The sequence below is a fragment of the Callithrix jacchus genome, chromosome 1 (genome assembly GCF_049354715.1).
Source record: "Callithrix jacchus isolate 240 chromosome 1, calJac240_pri, whole genome shotgun sequence".
NCBI classification, from domain to species: domain Eukaryota; kingdom Metazoa; phylum Chordata; class Mammalia; order Primates; family Cebidae; genus Callithrix; species Callithrix jacchus.
In genome coordinates this window covers 172,613,088-172,631,591 of record NC_133502.1, presented here as the reverse complement: position 1 = coordinate 172,631,591, position 18,504 = coordinate 172,613,088, and the positions used below count along the sequence as shown (strand labels likewise).

Sequence of the window (18,504 nt, the reverse complement as noted above, 5' to 3'; positions counted from 1 at the left end):
GATTATCTTTGCATGAATGAAAATCATTACAAGCCCTTGCAGGTATATGAGAAATTCTGTTTGCTTAAGTATTCACACTTTGATTTCCTGTAGACTAATTTTTCTCAGGCATAAAGAAATTCAAACAAAACAAAACCAAAAACAAAATCTGCTGACACTTTGCAATAAAATATGAAGGCTAGTTGTAATGAGCTTGTGCTGATATCTTGCAGGAAGAAATGTTCAGATGGCCCTGTTTTAGTGCTGAATTTTACTATCTGGTAAAGTATTCTAGGCAGTGAAGGCAAACACTGATAGGTCATCATACTCAGGCTTTGAATATGTGCTTGTGTTGAGTCAGATGAGCTCATCCAAATGTACTTTTAAGCTACCGTGTCAGCCCCCGAAAGTAAAAAGGCAGGGGGCAATCAACACTATTTGGAATTTCCCGGCTACTTGGCCATTTCAGCTTGCGTCTCCATTTCTGGGGGATGCCATAATTAGAGCGATCTATTTTGCATTTACTTCTCTTTGCAAGCACTACATTATTCACTCTTTCCTGTGCTTATTAAACAGTGCCACCTGCACCAAATTCAACAAAGCTCTTCCATCAGTCGGGCCCAGCTAAGGATCCCAGACCATATATTATCATTAATTGAAGCTCAATTGAATTGTTGATGATACAGTCAAGAGTAAAAGCAACCCATTTTCTAGGACCTGTTAATAAAAATATTTTAAACAAAAAAAATGCATTCCCCAAATTGTCATCTTTTACAAACTCATTTCATTCTTTCTGTACAGCAATCCAAGCAGCAATTAGCAAGTCTTTTAATTAATGAACGATTCCCTCTATGTTACCAAGGTGCCTTCAGCACAAATGTCCTGCTTCATAGGTACCAGCAGATACAGTCAATATTTTGTCCCCCAAAGCCTTCCAAGCTGACTACCTCGATAGCCCTAACACTATAAAAAGGGTCTGAAGGAGCCAAAGGCAAGGATGGAAAGCAGAGGACAATTTTCAGGAAAGTAGCCGTGGATAGCACGAATCCAGAGAAAGGGAAAGACAGGATAAAAGGAACCAACAGCGGAGGGGAGGGGCAGAATATACATGTCTAAAGACCATGGCTAAAGAAAGGCACAGAAAGTTTCTAGCAAATAGATGGGATCATCTCTGAGCTTCAGCTACGTGATAAAGGAACTCCACATCCTAATGCTGAGGATTTATACATCTTTAAGAGCCTCAAACCTCACTGTGGCTTGTTCTTTTAAAAGCTTCCTGCTTTGTTCAAAATACCGCTTATCTTCGGTATTGTCAACAGCTCTGCTCTGGGAGAGATTAATTAAGTGATAGGTCAGACACAATGAGGTGAAAGGGCATGTCCACCCAATCAGGACTGATTCATCCGTTTCTAGGTGGATCAACTTTTTTGAGGGATGCCAATTTTTGTTCAACTTCCAGGGGGTTTTATCAATAGGGACGCCTCAGCTCCTTGGGTGAGGGGCACTTAGCTGGAAAAGACTGGTCTGCAGATAGAAAAATCTAAAATCTACACTTTGTTTTTTTTTAAGATGTGGAAACAAAACATAACTATCAATTGTCTGTATGCTTAAGTTTTACCAATCTGAGAGAAGGCTGATTACTTGAATCCTTTTACAAAATACAGAATAGCTAATTGGGTGGTTATAATTAATTGCCATGCACTACAAAAAATAAAAATAAAAAGTTCTCTTTCTCTCCCCCCCCTACTGTTTTTCCTTGCCCTTTTCTTTCAAATCTACTTTTAATTTCTAGAAGGTAATATCAGAGAAAAATAGAAAAGGGAGTTGGGGGGAAAGAATGAAGAAGGAACAGAGAGATTTTCAAGGTGTCATCAGCTGAATTTTTCCAGACCAATTAGAGGTTACCTTTAAATCTCCATCGTTCACCCCTCCACACCTTTCTAAATAGATCCTTAGATTAGTGAGAAATTAGTTCATTGGGAAGGGTCATGTGGTTGGTTTACCAGGTTCCTAACTAGAAGGGTTTTAGGGACCTTAGATCTCACTCCTAGAAATGGCACCCTCCCCATCTCTCTGGCAGTCTGGGTCTAAATTGTGTGTGTGTGTGTGTGTGTGTGTGTGTGTGAGAGAGAGAGAGAGAGAGAGAGAGAGAGAGAGAGAGAGAGAGAGAGAAAGAGAGAGGTAAACTCCCAGCCTGTGAATGAAGCTAAGCTCAGGTAAGGTGACTAATATTAGAAGATCCCAAACAAAACATTTGGAATATTTTTACTCTATTTTTGAATACTCTTGAAAATGAGCTTCGAATTTTCCAAGGTATTTTGGGGGCAGGGAGGAAGTATGGGGGTGAACGATCGTTGGAGTTTATGTACCTGACCAGCCATTTGCCCTTCTCCAAAGAAAGGTAGAAGGCTAGTTTCTTAACTATCCAATTGTTTAAATCATTTGGGATCCATCTATATTTATAAAACTGAACAGAAATACTTAACAGCCTGATCAATAGCCATTGACCGTCTGAGCACCTCACACCCTAACATGCACAGCTTGATCATGTATATTTGATCATTGAAAAATTCAAAGCATCTTGCAGCAATGTATCAAGCTTCCCATAAAATAGTCTGTCTCTTTCTGTGGTCTTAAAAGAGTGTGAGTTTCTCTCTCTTCTGCATTTATCTATCTATCCATCTATTTATCCTCTCTCTCTCTCTCTCTCTCTCTCTCTCTCTCTCTCTCTCTCTCTCTCCTCCCCCCCTCCGGAGAATTTATTGCTCATATATTTGATGAAGAACAAGGTAATTAACTGCCTGCGAGGCTGTACATCTGGGCGGCACTTCATATCCATAGCAATAATAAAACACTTTTTTCACATTTTAGCAGTAGAAAGGCTAGTCCTGCCCACAGATTCAGAGGACCCCAGAGTCTCTGTCTGCAAAACCTCCTTGTTATAAATCCTGCTTCCCTCTTAAGTGATGGCAAGCACAATTGCACCAAGGGGCACTAAGTTTATCTGTGCAAAAACATCACTGGAAAAGCCTGTCCCTTCTCAGAGCTTCAGCATCAGCTTGTGGGGGTTTGAAACAGACACAGCTGGCTCCTCCATCCCCAGCCTGCTTGGCAGCAAACCGGGGCAAGAGTCCAAAGGACTTATCCTGTGAAGGGCCACAGGTAGAAGAGATAGTTTGGGGTTGTTGTCTTGAGCATGTGTCGCTAAAATCTAATTACCCCCAAAGGACCAGATCCTGCAGATTTTTCTGGGGTCAAAAAAACAAATTCCAAGTTTCTCCAGAAGGGATCCCAGATCCATCCAAAGTATTCCAAGATCCTGGCCAGAGGAATATGAGCTGGCACAAGCCTACTCTAAGCCCCCAGCACAGTCCTTATAACCCCAACCTCAGAGACCACCCCCACCCCCCAGCCAGCAAAACAAATTACCTGCAGAACCTCCCATCTCGGGAGTCCCTGCTCTGTATTCCGAACTGTGCCCCGCACAAATTATTCGGGGCCCTTCCTTCTAAAAGCAGCAGCATCTGGGCTGAGGCTCCCTCCTTTAAAGGGTGGGGGAAGACTTCATATGATAATATGTGTAATATGATATGGAATGACAGAATGCATGACAGTTGCCCATAATACAGAGAAGTCAGTCAAAGGACAGAGGGGACATTTGGATAATTACCATCTATTGGCTAGTCAATCACTCGAACAGAGAGAAACTGCACAAAACCCACAATGGAGTTGGGAAACAAAAGAGACCCGAGCCAGACTCAGGATTAACCGGTCTAAAGCGATCTAAATGCTTTTGTATCTGAAGAACTGAGGCTCCCGGGTTGCCACCCCCCCCCCAACAATCCCAGGGAACTAATTGTGGGGATCAGAGTTAAAGCTCTCTCCCTCCTTTCCCATTTCTCTTTGTAGACTGCTCACCACGCAGAAAAAAAAAAAAAAATGATTTCTCTCTCTGTGTTCATTAAACTATTTTAAAGTTAAAGAGGTGGGGGAGGGAGATAGATGTAGCCCCTCAGTCCAGAAGCTGGGATTCCTCTGCCTTGGAAGAGGCTGGGACAGTCTCGGTTGGTCTCAATTCTTTGTTTCAGAGTAAAGTCTTCCCTCCTTGCCCCATGGAAAAAATGCCCCATGCACCTGGGCTGCGGCTGGGCAGCTGCCCCCTTCCTGCGGGCTGCCAGGGATTGCTGGTACCCCGCTTTGGGTGAGGAGTCCCCATAGCTGGCCCCTGCACTAGAAAAAACGCAAGGTAGACCCCTCCAGCTGTAGACAACTTGATCTGCACAGCCAGGATTACCGGGGCGAAGGGCAGCACAGAAATGGGTCTAGCCTTGAAAACTGGAAAGTGAGCCAGAGAAGGTGGTTGCCGATTGAGGGGACAGAGAATTTTCTTTTAAACTGGGGAGTGAGAAAGAGGAAGAAAGCCTTCTCAATTGGAGGAGGGAAAGGATGTGCTTAATTGGGGAAGAGGAATGGGAAAAAGACTCCTGTTTGAGAAGGGAGGCAAAGAGGTGATTCCTCCAAAGAGACACAGGAAAATGATGACTATAAATTTTTAGGGATTCGAAGAGGATAGTGACAGAGGAAGATAATTCCTAAAAAAGAGAAAACATCTTCTACACAGAAGATCTCTGTACCTGAGATAGAGACTCCCCCACGCTCCGGACAGAGCCGCAACTGCCGGCCACTTCCCACCGGGTCCTCCCTTTGACAAGCCCAACTCACCCAAAGCCCTAAAGCCCTCCAGGCCCCGACGGGGCCCTTGCCTGCTCCCGGCTCGGAGGCAGCGGCGGTTCCCGGTTCGGGTCCGCGGGTGCCTGCCGGGGCCCTGCACGCACCCCGCGCCGCCCTCTAGGCCCCCGGGGCGCGCCGAGGCGCCTCCTTACCTTAGCGAGTCCTCCGCAGCGGGTGTGGCCCGCTCTGCGGGCGGCCCCGGGCCAGGGCCGGGGGGCTGGGGGCGAGGGTGCCGGGCTAGGGGGGAGCGGCAGGGTGAGGGCTGGGGGGGCCGGCACGGTGCCCAGCGGGGGCGAGGGAGGCGTCGGGAGCCCCAGGGCCAGAGGGAGGGCCGGGCCGAGCTGGAGGAGGTGCGCGGCGTGCGGGGCCAGGGAGGGGCGCCGGGCCCCGGGCCGGGGGGCGGGGGTCTCCCTCCTGGGGTCGGCCGGGCGCTCCAGCCTGCGGGGCCCGCCCGGAGCAGGGCTAGGCGCGCGGGAGGGAGGCCCGGCGCCCGGGGAGCCGAGGACTGAGCGCGAGGATCAGAGGGGCCGTTTTCTCCCCTCCGCTGACAAATCAATCAAGGCCGGCCGGGCGCCGGGAGCTGCCACCAGGGCTGCGGCGCGCGGCTCCCCGCTCGCCCCGCACTGCCAGCTGCCGGCCGCCTGGAGTGGGCGCGGGCCGCGGCGCGGGCTGGCTGCGGTCATTAGGCTGCGGGCGCGTGCTACCGGGGGCGGGGGCGGGGGCGGTGGCGAGCGCCGGGAGGGGGCGGCGCGGCGTCCCCCGCGTCCCCCGCGTCCCCGGCCTCCCCGCCCCGCCCGCCGCCGTCCCGCGCCCGCTCGCGCTCAGCGCCCCCCACCCCCCGCTCCGTGGCTGTCACCAGCTTCGGCGGCTTGTCCCCCCGGCCGTCCCCGCCTGCCTGCCCCAGTCTCTCTCCATCTCCCGGTCTCTTTGGCGTTTCTCTGCCCTCTTCCTCGCCTCTCCCGGCCTCTCCGGCTGTCCCCGGCTCTCTTCCTCACTGCCTCTCTCTTTTTCTCTCTTACCCCTCTCTCCTCGGCTGCTCTCACCACTTCCTCCCTCCCTCTCCGGCGTCCTTCTACTCCCCTCACTCTCCCCCTTTTCTTGCCTTGCTCAGGGGGACTCGCTGTCTCTTTCTCTGTCTCTCCTAGGAACAGCGGCCCCCAGAATGCAGCTGCAGCCATATCCCTGCTCTGAGACCTCGGACAGGTCACTCCCCGCCGGGGCTGCAGTTTCCTTAACTCTAAAGGAGTTGATGAGCGCCTCTAGGTAGGGTGGGGGTGCGGGACGCAGGAGGTGCCCCCTGCCTCTGGTCTCCTGTTGACATTCACGCCTCCTCAAATGCAGCGGTCACTGTGGCTCTGCCTGGCGACTGGGTGCCAGAACTCGCTGGGTGCCATGTGTGCCCCACCAAACACCTTTCCTCAGCCTCGAGGACAAGCACCAGAGGCCAGGTTCCCGGGAAACATCAATGGTGGTTTCCTCCAGGGTCCCTATAGCCCCTTCTGAGAAGTGACTGTGGTTTCTTTTCCCCGTTCCCAGGTTTTGACTGGGCACAACTGGGAGCTGGAGCTGATAGGCCCTGTCACCTGCTGGTTCCTTCCTGGTTGACACCAAACAGAGGGGCAATGCTCCCCTCCCTGTCCTTAGACCCAAGCAGGAGAAAAATCTATCCTCCCTCCTTCCTTCCCGATTCCCACCACACAGTGATTGGCTTTTAAGCTTCAAGGATGTTTCCCAGACTGAGTGTGGCTTCACAGTCAGACAGATGTGAGTTCAAGACCACTTGCTTAGGGCATGTCACACTGCGTCAAGTTTCAATTTCTTCATCTGTGAAATGGGAGCAATAACCATCTCCGTTTCAGGATTGCCATTAGCATCATTCGTGGTATCCATAAAGTGCCCAGCCCATAGGCTATTTATTCTGTCCCGCTTTTCTTCAAGCAATTCACGAGGCAGGCATGGTCTCTGCCTTCATGCAACTTGCTCTCTAGGTGGGAGACAGACTGGACAGCAATCACATCATTTCATGACAGTTAGACAAGTGACATGGAATGTGGAGAACAGGATGAGACCAGATATCCAGGGAAAATGACCTGGCCTGGGGCTCAGGAAGGGCTTTCCCAAAGTGTGATGACATTGAAGCTGAGACCTGAAGTCCGTTGGGGCACCAGGATTGCAGTTGGTAGGAAGTAGGCAGGAAGCTAAAAGGGATGGTAGAGGGAGAGTGTTCCTGGCAGGAGGGAGCAAGGCCAGCAGGAAAGCCAGGGTGGCTGGTGGGGCGTGGAGAGCGGGATGAGCCTGCAGAGGTGGGCGGGGCCCGGCGTGGGCACGTGGCGTCTCGTAGACTGTGCTGGGAAGTCCGGGCCTCAGCGCAGACAAACTGCTCTCATGAACCCTCAACCGCAGGAGTCCGGATTCCCCTTTTCTGAGCTGGAAGGAAGAAGCCAGGCCCAGCGTGCAGACTCATCCTCTGCCTTTGGTTATTCTTGGGGGCTGCCATCTCTTTTGTCCCCTCCTATGCTATGTCCCAGCACTGTGCACCCAAAAGTGCCATTGCCCGCATCCATGCCTTCACTCGAGGGTGGCCTTTCTGAGAGCACACAGCCAGGCTTGGCTTCTCTCTGTGCCCTTAAGGTCAGGCCCACAGGAGGCATCCTCCTCGGACTCTGCGCCCTTGCTTTATGCCAGGCTCTATGCTGGGCATGACCCCTGTCTTCACAAAGCACTCTTTCTGGGAAGTCACTTTTGAGCACATAGGCTGTGATGACTATGATGAAGGAGTCCCATGGGGCACCTGAGGCATGGGGCTGGAAGCTCTTGGAGGGCAGGTCCATCCTGCATTTGCTCATCTGGCTCTGTCGCCAGGGTGTGGCACTGTGCCTGGCACCAAGGCAGACACTCTGAAACACATATTTGGAGGATGAAAAAGAAAAGTGGAGTTTAAACACAGAAGGATGAAGGCTCAGTAGGAGTTCAGAGGGCCACGGGAAAGGGGGAGGAGACCTGCCTCTGAAGCTCTGTGAGGAGGAGGAGGCAAAGGGTTTGGAGGGGGAGGGAGCTGGTGCTCCTCCTCCCTGCCAGGCGGGTTCTGGGCACTTCTGTGCAGTTCCCTGGGCCAGCCTCGGCAGCGCCCCGCCTCAAGGGCACCATTGGCCCCACTTTTCTGTTAAAGCCCTAGGGTCCAGAGGAGTTGCATCACAGGCCTGAGGTCACACAGCCACACAGTCAGTAAGAGCCTGCACTCGGATTTGAACCCCAGTCCGCCTGCTCCTCTTTACTAAAAGGAGAAAGCAAAAGAGGAGGAGAAGGCAGAGGAAGGCAACGACTTAGAACAAAAGAAGAGCAGTGGCAAAGGAGTGAGCTCCACGAGTAATTTTTCAACTTAAAAAACAATTCCCATTTCCCAGCCCTGCGGAGGCAGGCGCGGCGGATCTGAGGCGAGTACGGCCCTCTGACTCGCAGGAGCCTGCCGAGGGGCCCCGGCGAGCTGCTTCAAAGCCGGCCTCTTCAGCACAGGCGCTTTTAAACTTCACACGGGAAACTTTCCAGGGCTGACTTTTTGCACTTTGTTTCCAAATCAAGAGACGGGGAAGTCCCTCTCAGCCCAGCAGGGAGGAGATCACACTGTGAGACTTGCCCTAAGGTTTTGGGCTTGGCAATGGGCTTCTCAATAGGGCAAATGGGCTGATCCTCAGATGTAGGGGTAGGGGACCCTGCTCCCTGCCCAAAGCCCGGTCCCAGGGAGAACTCAGGGTGTGGGCTTAGTAGCCAGTTCCCCTTGTGGGGGATAGGCCTCTCTTCTTGTATCCTCCCAAGTCTGTTTCTACCTGGGTTCCTCGTGGCTTTTGTGGACAAGATGCGGCCACCTCATGAGGATGGTGGTGGTACTCCTTGCTCTTCTCTGCACAGCAGTCTCAAAACCGACCCACGCTGTCTGTGTCCTCTGATCGCTATTTCGAGAGGCAGCGAGGATCTTCCTAACCCTCAGCTCCCTCTGATTTTTGGAATTCAGATTTGGATTTTGGATGTACATCAAGAGGCCGGCTCCATGCATTTTAATTAAGCTGTCTTTTTTCATTTATTACTAATACACTCCTCTTAACTATGATTTATTTGTTAAACAAAGCACCATAAGCCATCACTTATTCATCTTAATTTCAACAAAATTAAAGTAGTCGCTGTTAGATTGCACCTAATTGCACTTGCAATGAAAAGAACGGAGATGTTAATCAAAATAAATTGAAGATAAACAATAAAATCATTACATCTTTGCAGCAGTAAGTGTAACTAATCAGTTTTGACTCAAAGCGACCGAACAGGAATAATGAATGTGTCACCAAAGGCGTGCTCATTAAGGGAGGCTGCTGGGACCTGGTCCTCGGGGCAGCAGCCAGCCACCCTGCCCATGTGGCTCTGAGGATTCCAGCCTCCTGGGTTAGGCAAAGGGACCCCAAGGTGCAAAGGGATCCAGGAGGAGGCTCAGAGAATGTGAAAGAGCCATGGATGGGGGTCTTTAAGGCTGCTCTGCTACAGAGGGGTCCTCTCACTCTGATGGGAAGGAGGTGCCAGGCTCCATACTGGACAGCCCAGGTAACCAAGGATAGAGTGAAGGCAGCTGGAAGACAGATAGATGGCCCGATATCCAGGGAGTGGAAACAGGCAGATGCACAGCAGGGGACACAGTAGAGAAGAGTCAAGCATTAAGAGACAAGGAGAAGCCGCTGTGGTGGCTCACACCTGTAATCCCAGCACTTTGGGAGGCTGAGATGGGTGAATCACAAGGTCAGGGGTTCGAGACCAGCCTGACCAACCATGGTGAAACCTGGTCTTTACTTAAAAATACAAAAATTAGCTAGGCGTGGTGGTGCACACCCGTAATCCCAGCTACTTGGGAGGCTGAGGCAGGAGACTTGCTTGAACCCAGGAGGCGGAGGTTGCAGTGAGCCGAGAGCTCACCATTGCATGCCAGCCTGGGGGACAAAGTGAGACTCCATCTCAAAAAAAAAAAAAGAGAGAGAGAGAGACAAGGAGAGTTGGGCACAGTGGCTCACGCCTGTAATCCCAGCACTTTGGGAGGCCAAGGCAGGTGTATCACTTGAGGTTAGGTGTTCGAGACCAGCCTGGCCAACATGGCAAGAATCCGTCTCTACTAAAACTACAAAAATTAACCGGGAGTGGTGGTGCACACCTGTATTCCCAGCTACTCAGGAGGTTGAGGCAGGAGAATTGCTTGAACTCGGGAGGCAGAGGTTGCAGTTAGCTGAGATCGCACCATTACACTCCAGTCTGGGTGACAAAGTGAGACTCTATCTCAAAAAAATAAAAATTAAAAATAGAGAGAGAGAGAGAAGGAGAAAGAGACAGGCAGAAGAGAAGTGAGAGAGGGGAGACTGGCCAAGACCAGAAATGAACAATCGGACAGGGAAAGACAAAGAAGCATGGAGGGAGGAAAGTGAGGCAGCTCTGACAGTGATGAGGAGGGAGGGGAACCAGCTGAGTGAGGAGAGGGTGGCAGAAAAGAGAACCAGGCTGATCCACAGAAGTGGAGGCTATAGGTCATCATTCAGTCATCGCCCCCATGAGAACTATATATGCACATTTTCACTTGGAGCCAGTTAAATCTCAGGAGCTTTCAGCTTAGGGTTCCGGGGACACAATGGACCTCAGCAGTCTGTGCAGGTAAGTGACTGTCAGGATGGGATTCCTGGTCTGGGCTCAGGAACACAGGGGTAGTGATCATGGATACCGAGGCAGAGGGCCACCTGGGGGGCACCTGGGCTCATCCTCCCATCACAGGGCTTTCATAGGCCTAAAGGGTCCAGATGGAGTTCCTTCCTCATGTCACAGGCCTCTGTGTCAGCCCTTAGGTCGCTGGCCTGGACACCAGATGCTGAGCCAGAGTTGCTCCAGCTGAGGCTGCCTCAGCAACACTCCCTTTCCAGCCTGGGAAGATCCAGAATGTGAGCAACTTTGAGAAATGAGGAAATCAGAAGATACAACCGTACTGGTAGGACTTGGGGCAGAGACCAGGAGAGACAATCTGAAAAACAAGTATTTTTATAATACCTTCCAGGTGCTTAGTGGGCTGGACATGGGAAATAAAAGATCACCCTGTAGTCCCAGCTACTGGGGAGGCTGAGGCGGGAGGATCACTCAAGCCCAGGAGTTTGAGGTTACAGTGAGCTGTGATCATACCACTGCATTCCACTTAAGCCTGGGTGACAGAGCAAGAGAGACTCTGTCAAAAATAAAACAAAATAAAAAAGAAATACACAGGTAAATCAGATATGGCCTTTCTGTACCTCAGTTTCCTCATCTTTAAAAGTAGGGCTAATAACAGAACCTACTTCATGTATTTACAATGAGAATTAAATGAGTTAATAGTTGTGAAGAGCTTAAATGGTGGTTGGCCCTTGGAAAGAACTTTATATGTTTGTTTAAAATAAGAATAAAATAAGTCTCTGCCCTTATGGAGTGCAGAGTTCAGTCAAGGAGACAGACTCATTAGCAGTCAGATTCTGTCAAAGGGGTTCAGGATGTTCTGGGGTCCAAAGAGGAGTGAAAGCCTCTAGCGGAACAGGAGGAGTAGAAACTAGTCAGATCCGGGCTGGGGAAGGGGAAAAGAGTGGTCCAGGCAAAGGGGAGCACGTGAGCAAAGGCACATAGGCAGGAAATGACAGGATATGCCTGGGGCTGTCAAGTAAGTCGGAGGTGAGGCTGGAGACCAGGGATTTAGATCTTGATGAGCCTTGGCAGGGAAGATGGAAGAGCATTTGGAAGGACATGCTGGGTTTTTTCCTGGCTGCTCTGAATGAATTTACTATATTTAGGGTGGGACTTTGGGGGTTGCATCTTACTCCTTTCCTCCCCTTCTTTCCTCCCAGTCCAGTGGTTCTCGTAGAAGCAGTTCCCCTAAGACTCTAGGGGAAGCAGCATGTGACCCAAACCTAGGCCAATCCGTGAATTACACTGCTGTGGCCACGGGGATTGGCTGAGGGAAGGGCAATCCAGCCCAATGGGAGCCCATCCTGGGCTTTGGCTTGAGGACCTGGGTGAAGTCTTTGATCCCTTCTGCTGGTCTCTAATCTGACAGGATGTAGGGGCTGGTGCTGCAGTCACCACCTCACAACCGTGGGGCTTCTGAGACTGAAGCCAACACAGCAGAAGGCAGCATAGTGGAGCGAAATGAGTTCCAGAGACATCGTTTGAGCTCCAAATCCAGCCGAGATGAAGCCAGCCCGAGTCCCTGGCCTTTGTGGGCTTCTGAGCCAATAAACTCCTTTTTGTTTAAGCCAGTTTAGGTTGGGTTTTCTGTCACTTGGAACAGAAGGCGTTCTAGCTGATAAAAGTTTCGAACAGGAATGCAATGCCGGCATATACTTTAGTAATGTCACTCTGGTAGCCATGGTGCCACAGAGGGACTCGAGGGAGTGAGGATGGAGGCAGCCATGCCAGTGTGGAGGCCGGCATGCTCATCCCAAAGAAGGCTTGTGACCAGAGGCAGAGCTAGGAGCACCGGTCTCTGTAACTGGATTTGCTTCCTTAGGCTGCCGTAACAAATTGGGTGGCTGAAAACAAGAGAAATTAATTTTCTCATGGTTCTGGAGGCCCATTGTCTAAAATCAGGGTGTCAGTAGAGCCTTCCTTCAAAGACTGTGAGGGAGAATTCATTCATTCATTCATTCATTCATTGGTTCATTCATTTCTGAGACAGAGCCTTACTCTGTTGCCCAGGCTGAAGTGCAGTGGTGTGATCTCAGCTTACTGCAACCCCTGCCTTCTGGGTTCAGGTGATTCTCCTGACTCAGCTTCTCAAGCAGCTGGGATTACAGGTGCCCACCACCACATCTGGCTAATTTTTATTTTTGTTTTTCTACTTTTAGTAGAGACAGGGTTTTACCATGTTGCCAAAGCTGGTCTCAAACTCCTGAGCTCAGGTGATCTGCCTGCCTCGTCCTCCCAAAGTGCTGGGATTACAGGCAGGAGCCACCACACCTGGCCTGGTAAGAGAGAATTCTCAACAAAGAATTCCTCCTCCGGCTTCTGATGGCTCCATGTGCTTGCTGGCTTGCAGCTGCAGCCCCCTAATTCTGCTTCCATCTTTCACATGGCTCTCATCTCTTCTGTGTCTGAGTCTTCTCCTTGTCTGTCTCTTATAAGAACAATTGTTGTTGGATTTGGGGCCTGCCTGTGTAATCCAGGAAGATCTCATCTCAAAATCCTTAATTACTTCTGCAAAGACTCTTTTTTCCAAATGAGGTTACATTCACAGATTCCAGGACACTGACATATCTTTTAGGGGGTCACCATTCAACCCACCACAACTAGCAAGGAAAATAACCACCAGACCAAAAGACTAGAGTGAATATGATGAAAGGGAACAGGAGGCCAGGGGAGGTGGGGCAATGCTAAGAGGGCACTGGGAGGCATAGAAATTGAAACCTCTGGGCTAGGAAGCGTCCATTTTAGGGCATCAGAAGAACTTGTGCACAGGATTCCCTGGGAAATCTAGGAGATTCAGAGAGAGCTAACAGCCTAAAGAATGGACAAGGGTGCTTTGCATTTTCAAAATCTGATTCTGCAAATACATGGGTTGATGAGTTTAACACCACTCTGGGCAAGGTTCCAGAAAACTCGGGGCTTGGAGAGCATCTAGGAAGGAAAGTAATTCCCAGGACCCCACACTGATTCCTTAAGAACAAGTCATGGCAGGTCAGCCCCATTTCTTTCTTTGTTAGGGTCACTGGATGAACAGGCTTAGGGATGGCGTGATGAGTGATCAGAACGAGGCCAGCTTGTTGTAGTCTTCTTGTAAACAGGACAGAGAAAATGTGTGATGGATTGAAAGATGATTAGGAAGTTGACTGCTCATAAGAGAAGGGAATTGATTGCTAGGTCTCCGTCTCCTGTAGCGTGGCGCCTGAGGTCCTCTGATAGATCCTGTTCACCCATTCAAGTTACAGGAGACAATGGTAAACAGTGGAAGACCTGCTTGTCCAATTGGCAGGTGGTTTGAGGGAGGAAGTTCCATACATATGTTGGAAAATAGAGTTCCTTTCTCCTTGAGTGCTCACTCTGCCAGGCACTGAGATTGGCTCTGGCAGAATGATGTTGAATAAGACAGAGAGAGAGAGGTGTACCCACTCTCATGGAACTTGCTATTCTGTAGGGGAACCAGACAAGCACATTCAGTGTAATAAGCATCTCAAATGACCATGGCAGGATGTGTTTCCAAGATGAGAGGAGACACAGAAAAATAGAAAAGCCTGTCCCTGGTTCTAAAAAACCAACAGTGACACCTCAGTAAAAGGGAGACCTGGGTCAGTAGTGGTTGGAGTGGAGAGGTCAGCAATGTGTGAGGGGACATGTGCCCTGCCAAGTTTAGAGGGCTGATCTACACTCGAATTTAATATGCAGCCTTTCAGCCACACAGAGCAGCAAAGGGGAGGATTTGATAGTGGGGTAGGACGTGATGAAGATGCTATGGACAATTAGAGGCAGAAATAGAAAGAGTTTTGGAATCATCCTGTTTTACAAGGTAACAAGCAGAAAGACAAAGGTTGCTGTGGGGATGGCTCTGAGGGAGGCAGCAAACCGCCCACCGGCCTCACCCCAGGCCAAGCTGCAGCTGACCATGACTTAGGAGCCTTCAGAATCACTCTAGAGCAGCAGTGGGGTAGAGACAGTATGGGATGCAGTGCAGCTGACCTTGCTGAAAAATTTACCTACTCGTAGGCCAAGGACAAAGAAATCCTGCAAGCATAGTGTATTAGTCAGTTCTAATGCTGCTACAAAGAACTGCCTGAGACTGGGCAATTTATAACGGAAAGAGGTTTAATTGACTCACAGTTCCTCATGGCTAGGGAGTCCTCAGGATACTTACAATCATGGCAGAGGGGTAAGCAAACATGTCCTTCTTTACATGGCGGCAGGAAGGAGACGTGCCAAGCAAAGGGGGAAAGCCCCTTACAAAACCATCAGATCTCGTGAGAACTCAGTCACTATCATGAGAACATCATGGGGGAAACTTCAGTTTCTCAGTGAGGACTGCCTAAAAGAGAAAGAGCTATTTCCAACTGCAGTTCTCTATGGCATGCTTCTCACTTCTCAGAGCCTCAGTTTCCCCATCTGTAAAGTGGGTCAAGATGATCAATGTATCATGTGAAAAAATTGTGTGAACCTTAAAGCCTTGTTCAAATACAAGGGTTTAAAGGAAGATATAAGAAGCAACCTCCATATTGCTGCTTCATGGACATGTCTTTTAGTAATATTTTAGTGGCAAAAAACATGAGAAAACAATTTTCTCAGACATTCTTCTATTCAATTATGAAAGGATTAATTAAGCTGTAATGACTGACATTTTTTTCCATGAGACATCACAAGGGACACAATGATACTTCACAAATGTGTGCTTCTTTCCTTCAACTCATAGTAAGGAAAAGAAATTTCCATGAAGCTACCTTCATGGAAGCTGTGGGGAGGGGAGGAGTTTGACTTGGCTGACCCAGAATCTTCTTCCAAGTGTCCTCAGCTAGGACCCTGAAAACCCTGCTCAGAGGCATCTCACCATCTCAACTCCCCTCCACTCTCAGCCCTGGAAGCTCTGCCTCCTTCACTCTTGTGCCTAAAGAGGTAATGACAGGGTCTTGACAGCTCCAATCACTGACTGTAGGCTCTATGCCAGACAGAGGGCTCAGGGATTTCCATGTATTTGCTTAATTTTCCTGTTAACAGAGTCAGCTACTATCCCCTTTTGTACATTACGAAACAGAAGAGAGTTGTGTCTTTCTCAAACTTATGCAAGTGACAACTGCCAGAGCCTGGTCTCAAGCCTAGATCCATCTGATCCCAAAGTCCTTGTAACCAGGACACCAACCTGCCTGGGTGCAGACTGTGAAGGGCCAGTGAGGCTACAAAGACAATGATGGCCTAGGGCTGGGTCCTGGGCTGGCAGCAGGCAGGGGTGATTCTTCCATGTGGTGCTGCTCTGAGGTGGCAATGCTCCCGGGAAGTGGTGCTTCATCCAGACAGCTCCATGAAACAGGAGGTAGTACCTGGATTCTTTTTCAAGGGGGAACCAGAGGCAGGAGCTGCCCCATCCAGCAGATGGCTGGATGCTGTGTGTCTGTACCGGTCCAGAAACACGCCAACTACACCCACCACCATGGAGGCCAGCATAGCTCAGAGGAGCCTTGGATTAGGCACCAAAGTCTAGAGGTGGGCAGAGCCTGTACTGACTCCGTGCTGGGCAAGGGAGGAACGATGGAGGAGAGGTCCCCGTTTGCCATGGGCCCCTGTTTAATTTGAAGAAATGGAGACTTTAAAACTTACTATACGAGTAATGTAAAAATTACACCCAGAGTCACGATATGAGCCAGCAATTTCACTTGTAGACATTTACCCAAAAGGACAGAAAGCAGAGACTCAAACAGATATTTGCTCACTCCTTTTTCCTTGAGTGCTCCTTTCTGGATTGGATTCAAAGATGATTAGGAAGTTGCTGTGCTAATGTTCATAGCAGCATTATTCACAGTAGCCCAAAAGTGGAAGCAACTCAAGTGTTCATTGATGGATGAATGGAGTAACATGATGTGGTCTATCCATACAAGGGAGCAGTATTCAGCCTTAGAAAGGAGGGAGAATCTGACACATGCTACATCATGGGTGAACCCTGAGGACATCATGCTAAGTAAAATAAGCTAGTCACAAGAAGGTAAATACTGTATGTCTCACTTAGGTGAGACACCTAGAATAGCCAAATTCATAGAAACAGAAGATAGAATGGTGGGTGACGTGGACTAAAGGAAAGGGAGGAGCAAGAAGCTATTGTTTATTGGGTTAGAGGTTCAGTTTGGGGAGACGAAAAAGTTTTAGAGATGGATGGTGATGACGGCTGCACATGTGAATGTACCTAACATCCCTGAAATGTACATTTAAAAATGGTCAAGCCGATTAGTTTCATGTTATGTGTGTTTTTCCCACAATAAAAGAACCTGACATTTTTTCCTACTTCTAATAAAAATTCTTCCTAGACTCAAAAAACAAAAACAAAAAGCCGTGTTCCATGATTTTTTATTTGTTTTGCTCACCCAGGCTGGAGTGCCAATGGCAGAGGCTCATTACAACCTCTGCCTCCCAGGTTCAAGCGATTCTACTGCCTCAGCCTCCCAAGTAGCTGGGATTACAGATGCCTGCCACCACACCTGGCTAATTTTTGTATTTTTAGTAAAGATGAGGTTTCACCATCGTGGCCAGGTTGCTCTCGAACTCCTGGAGTGAGCCACCGCATTCGGCTGCTCCATTATTTTTTAATATTTATTCATGTGCTCCCCATGTGTCAGGCAAATTAATGAACACGCTCCATTTGTCATCTGTTTAGTCTTTGCAACAGTCACAGTGGTCATTATTTCTCCCTTTTCTGGATGAGGAAACTGAACCTCACAGATACTCCCCCACAAGCCTTACAGCTAGGAAGTAGCTTGAATCCACGCCCTTAACCACTGTGCTCAGCCAGGGATGTGACTGGCTCAGAAACACACATCCAGAGACAGGTAAGCGGCACTGGGTTTATCAGACTCTCCTTGGCACAGAGGTGGAGTGAAGTGGTTAAAAACCAAAGCCTTGGCATGCTTGACCTCTGTGCAGAGCAAAGAGGCAGCCTGGAGGCTGGCAAAGAGGGCCAGTGGGGAGCTGCCCTTACAGAAGACACGCTTTCATCTTAGAAAGTCCCTTAGAAAGGGACAGCTTCTCTGCCCTGCATTTAACTGCCTCCTGGGAGTTGCAAGGAATCCGAGCATATCCAATAAATGTTTTATTCTACCCTGAGCTGCTCCTCTTGGGCAAAATAAGCTCCTTTCTCCAGGAAAAAATGAAGGGGCAAGTGATTCTAAGACACATAGGGATTTGTCTCTTCATTTCACACAGAAAAATTTTTGGCTCAGAGAGGCAAAGCAACTTGCCCAGGCCCACACAGCAGGTTGGAACTCACATACACTCACACTCACACACATTCACACTTACACCCACATGCTCACACAGGCCTAAAAAAACCCAGGGTGGCTGGGCGTGGTGGCTCACACCGGTAATCCCAGCATTTTGGGAGGTCAGGGTGGGTGGATCACAAGGTAAGGAGTTCAAGACCAGCCTGACCAACATGGAGAAACCCATCTCTACTAAAAATACAAAATTAGCTGGGCGTGGTGGTGCATGCCTATAATCCCAGCTACCCAGGAGGCTGAGGCAAGAGAATCGCTTGAACCTGGGAGGTGGAGGTTGCAGTGAACTAAGATTGTACCACTGCACTCCAGCCTGGGCAACAAGAGCAAAACTCAGTCTCAAAAAATACAGCAAAAACAAAAACAAAACAAAACAAACAAACAAACGAAACCACAGGGTGTCTGGCTTCTGGCTGAGGCACCCAGCAAATACTCACTGCAGAGTGTTCCAACAGCTGGGGTTGCTTCTCTCCCCACCTTGGAGGATGCCTTCTCTGTCTTCTCGAGGAGATATACGTGGCAGGGCTGTGGGCACAGGAAATCTCCATGACATAAAATATGCAGAAAACCTTTTTTCCCACCCTGAAGGGCACTGGATCGCTGGGTCATTAACAGCCTGTGTAGATGACCCTTCTCAGGAAGGCCCTCTGGATCCCATCTGAGCGTGCCTTGCTCTTCAGCCCCTTCTCTCACCATCCCCTGCCCAACCCCCTCCTCCAGCTCTTCCCAGCCCCTGTGCTCGCTCTCACTCAGGTCTTGTCTCTACTGCTCCCCTCCTCTGGCTTTTCCACCCCACCCACCT

The 18,504-nt window shown here is 49.6% G+C and overlaps 1 protein-coding gene across 1 annotated transcript in view; it reads right to left on the bottom strand.

Annotated features, from left to right (window-relative positions):
- LHX2 (LIM homeobox 2) overlaps positions 1 to 5,358 on the bottom strand; it is a 33,135-nt gene extending 27,777 nt beyond the window's left edge. Inside the window, exon 1 of the mRNA XM_035257127.3 lies at positions 4,863 to 5,358. The gene's annotated coding sequence lies outside the window, so the exon portion shown is untranslated. The remainder of the gene's footprint in view (positions 1 to 4,862) is intronic.
- Positions 5,359 to 18,504: the final 13,146 nt, after the last annotated feature.